A 4,781-nucleotide genomic window follows, 5' to 3' on the forward strand; every position below is an offset into this window, starting at 1 on the left:
TCTTGATCGATTCTTCCAGTCTCTGTCTCTGTCTCTCTGTCTCTCTGTCTCTCTGTCTCTCTCTCTCTCTCTCTCTCTCTCTCTCTCTCCCTCTCACTCACTCTCTCTCTCTCTCTTTGTATTTTAGGGAAGGGCCTACAGGGTGTTCAGGGGCTCACTACTAGATTGGACCCATAGTGATCTGCCTGTTTACAGCCTCCCAAGAGCTGGGATTATAGGCGTGCGCCACCATGCCCAGTCTCAATTGCTGTCTCAGTGCACCCTGGGGGTGGGGCCAGCACAGCAGGCCTGGGGATTGAGCCCCTGTCCCCTGTGCCTGCTTGCAGGTGCTTTAATCCGCTGAGCTATTTGGCCAGCTCTCAGTCTGTTTCTCTTGACTGGTGAACTGAGACCATTAACACAATGGCTTATAACTGTTTCATAGGACTTAGCCTTGTCATGTTATTTTCCTGTTGTTGGCTCCTCCTTTTTTCCTTTCCTCTGTGTTTGTTTGCCTTACCTTGCCTTCTTTTGGGGTTCATGGAGTTGTAGTCTTCATCTCTTTATAGAATGTCCTTCAAAACATTTTGGGAGTGAGCATGAACTTCCTCAGATGTTCCTTGTCATGGAAGTATCTCATTTCTCCATCCATTTTGAAAGATAGTTTTGTAGGGTATGTCAATCTGGGTTGGAGGTTGTTTTCTTTTAAGGCTTGAAATACTTTACTCCAAGCTCTCTTTGACTTGAGAATTTATGTTGAGAAGTCAGCTGTGATTCTGATGGGCTTTCCTTTAGAGAAGATTTGTTTCTTTTCTCTAATAGCTTTTAATATTCTGTTCTTGTATTAAATTTCTCGAATCTTGACTATGATATGCCTGGTTGTAGATTTTTTTTGGTTATGGCAAATTGGAGTTTTATATGCCTCACTTAACTGTATGTTAAATTCTTTTTCTCTGCCAGGGAAGATTTCTGCCTTGACATCTGTGAACAGTTTTTTGGTTTTTTTTTTTTTTTTGCAGAACTGGGGATTGAACTCAGGCCCTTGCACTTGCCAGGGAAGCACTTATTCCACTGAGCCATCTTCCTGGCCCCCTGTGAACAGGTTTTTTAAAAAATATAATTTGTGCTCTCTCTTGTTTTTTCATTGATTGAATCCATCTTATGTTGTTCTTTGCATTGTCCAGCAGCTGATGGATTTCTTGTGGTCCTTTGCTATTTTTAAGAAATCTTTCTTTTTATGTTTGTTAACTGCAAGCCTGTCTTCTAAGATTCTGTCTTCATATTGGTTAATTCTGCTGTGGATACTTTCAGTGGAAGTTTTAGTTTCCTGGATATTTGCTTCAATCTGTTTTATGGATTCCATTTCTACCCTATGTTGAACATTCATGGTTTTCATACCTTTCCTAAGCTCCTCTGTTTTTAAAATCTGTATCTGCTCTAAATCACTAAGCATGGCTTTCATTGTGGTTACTATTTCTGCAGTTATATGAGAAATTATTTGTGATTTGATTTTTTTTCTAGAATCTCATTCATTTAATTTGTTTGTTACCACTTCAGAAAGGCCAGGTGGTTATAGGAATTCAACTAAATCAGTTTGAATAAAGAGGATTTGTTTCACTCAGGGGGATATAATCTTTTAAATTTACAAGTTAACTGAACATTAATTCAAGGGTTGAATGAAATAATTATTCTCACTTTTTACATTGAACATACTTTCATATACACTTTTAAACATAGATGGATAAAAGAGCCATATTCATTGATTGATTTTAAAAGCTTAAATTTTTGTTGTTGTTGTTCTTTTCAGACAGTGTCTCACTGTGCAGTCCAGGCTGGTCTTGAACTCACTAAGTAGCCCAGTCTGGCCTCAAACTCTCAGTGATCCTCCTGCCTTTAGTAATGAGGCTACAGGTGTGCACCACCATGCCTGGAAAACTTTAAATTTTTAACTAGAATTTAAGTGAATTGAATAGCAATGTGTACTTCTTTGCATGCTCCAAGATTTCTGTTGAGGGGACAACCAGCTTGGGCCCCCTCCTGTCCCTCCCTCTCTTGGATAGGAACTTTCTTTCTTTCTTTTTTTTTTTTTATTATTAACCTGCTTCAAACAGGAGCTTTCTTTCCCTCAATAAATATATTCTGCTCATACAAAAGAAAAGATTTTTGTTGAATGTTAAAAATTCATTTTTCAAGGTGGATAAGCAACTTATTTAGATTTTTCTCATCATTATTTTGGTTTTAAAACTGAAAGCCCTAGGGCCAGCCAGATAGCTCAGCAGACTAAAGCTCCTGCTTAGGCAAATACAAGACTGGGTTTGATTCCCGGCTTGCTGTGTAGGCTCTACCTCGAGGGTGCACTGAGATGGTGAATTAGACTGGGTGTGGTGGTGCATGCCTGTAATCTCAATGCTTGGGAGGCTGAAAACAGGAGGATCACTATGAGTCTGATCTGTGCAGTGAAACCCTGTAGGCTCTGTACTAAATATACATAAAAATAAATAAATAAATAAAACTGAAAACACTGCATCCTAGGATTTTAGTGAACTGGAATAATGGTCACCTTTTGTTGGCAGATACATTGTCTCTGTCTTAGTTACATTTTCACCCTTGGAATAAAATACCCAACACCTACAAGTTAAAGGAGGGGAAGGGTTATTAAACTCACAGTTTGTAGAGGTTTCAGTACGTAGTCAGCTGGCCCCAGGGCAAGATGGTAAGGCAGAGGGCTGCAGAGGAGAAAGTGCTCAAGGCAAGGGAGATGGCAGCAGCAGCAATCAAAGAAGTAGGAGGGGCCTAACCTTCCAGGCCACACCCACAGTAACCCACCCGCCCCCTAGGCTTCACCTGCCAGCACTGCACTCAGCTATCAAATCAGAGTAGACTAATCCAGTATACACAGGTATGACCTAGTTACTCCCCAAAGCCCACCTAGGAGCATGTGAGCCTTTGGGTGGGCATCTAGGTATAAACCATAACAGTCCCATTTGTCCTTCACAATCTCCTTGCTGAAATTTGCTCTACAAAGTGCACAGAGTTGCCATCCTCTTTAACTGAAGCAGAAAATGGTCTCAGAAGTTAACATGGCCTGTCCAGGGCCATCAGCTTTTTTTTTTTTTTTTTTTTAAATGGTCATCCTGTTTTTGGTATTCTTTCTCCACTTAATTGGGTTGATTGACTTCTGAGATTTTCTTACCACATCCCAATAGAGATCTTTTTTCTTAAGAATGAATAATAAAATCATTGCTATTTTCAACCTGGAGGATCCTTGAATTAGAATTAGCTACAGCAATGATTGTTCGAGTTCCTGTGTGTGACGCTCAGTATTCAGACTTGTTGCCTCAACATTTGCAGGAAAGTAGAACCGAAAGTTATGAGGGTGTTCAAGATGTAGATTTCTGTGTATTCTTATAGTGTTGATTATTTAAAATATGTAACCTTGGGCTTGCGCACCCACTCCGGCTCTGGGGGCGCAGGGGGCGGGCCCAGGCCCTGTCCGGCTCCTGCGACTCTGCGCAGGCGGCTCTTCACTCAGGCCCCGCGGCTGAGTCAGTGTGACAACCCATATGTAACCAAATATTATGCATCCTAATTGAAGGATATGAATTTTTGGATAATAATGGAAAATCTTGGTGGCGGTTCTGCACTGGATCTGTTGGAACCTGGCCCTTTAGATGAGACTCAGATAGCCACCATATTGAGAGGAATCCTGAAGGGACTCGATAACCTGCACTCAGAGAAGAAGATCCACAGAGATACCAAAGTGGCCAGTGTTCTGCTGTCGGAGCTTGGAGAGGTGACGCTGGCTGACTTCGGAGTGGCTGGCCAGCTGACCAATACCTAGACGAAGAGGAACATCTTCGTGGGCACCCCTTTCTGGATGGCGCCCGAGGTCATCAAGCAGTCAGCCTATGACTCGAAGGCGGACATCTGGTCCCTGGGCATCACGGCCATAGAGCTGGAGAGGGGGGAGCCGCCCGGCTCCGAGCTGCATCCCATCAAGGTTCTGTTTCTCACTCCAAAGAACAACCCCCCAACGCTGGAGGGAAACTACAGCAAGCCCCTCAAGGAGGTCGTGGAGGCCTGTCTGAACTAGACCTGCAGCGAAGGAGTTACTGAAGCACAAGTTCATCGTTCGCAACGCCGCCGGGAAGCCGTCCTACCTGACCAGGCTCATCGACAGGTACAAGAGGTGGACGGCTGAGCAGAGCCGCGGAGACTCCAGCTCCGAGAACTCCGACGCGGAGACACACGGCCAGGCGTCAGGGGCAACGACTGCGGGGACGGATCGTCACCATCCGAGAGAAGGACCCCAAGAATCTCGAAAATGGAGCCTTCCTCCCTGGGAGTTGGAAAGAAGCAAGATGAAAGACATCCCAAGGAGGGCTTTCTCTCAATAATTGTCGATTATAGGGCCGGAGAGATGGCTCAGCAGGATAAGCGCTTCCCTGGCAATCGCAAGGGCCTGAGTTCAATCCCTGGTTCTGGAAAAAAAAAAAAAAGAAAAGAAAAAAAGAAAGAAAAAGGCCTTCATCCTATTGACAATTATTTCTCCCCTGTTCACGGAGCTGAAGGAGAAGAGTCCAGCTTGTGGGGCGAACTTGGGCTCCATTGAAGAGCTGCACGGCGCCATCTGTCTACCTGGCGGAAGAGGCCTGCCCTGCATCTCGGACCCTATGGTGACCCGTTTGTGCAGCAGTTGCAGAGATACTCTCTAAATGGTGGAGGTACAACGTCCCACTGAAATTCCTTTGGCGTTCCGGGGCTTGTTTTTCTTGTTTTCTTCTTCATCTTCCTTCTTTTTA

The 4,781-nt window shown here is 44.0% G+C and overlaps 1 pseudogene; it reads left to right on the forward strand.

The window, feature by feature from the left end:
* Positions 1-3,526: 3,526 nt before the first annotated feature.
* Positions 3,527-4,720, forward strand: LOC101562419 (annotated as a pseudogene).
* The last annotated feature ends 61 nt before the right edge of the window (positions 4,721-4,781 follow it).

Source organism: Octodon degus, unplaced genomic scaffold, assembly GCF_000260255.1.
Source record: "Octodon degus isolate 3935 unplaced genomic scaffold, OctDeg1.0 scaffold00028, whole genome shotgun sequence".
In the NCBI taxonomy this organism is placed as follows: Eukaryota; Metazoa; Chordata; class Mammalia; order Rodentia; family Octodontidae; genus Octodon; species Octodon degus.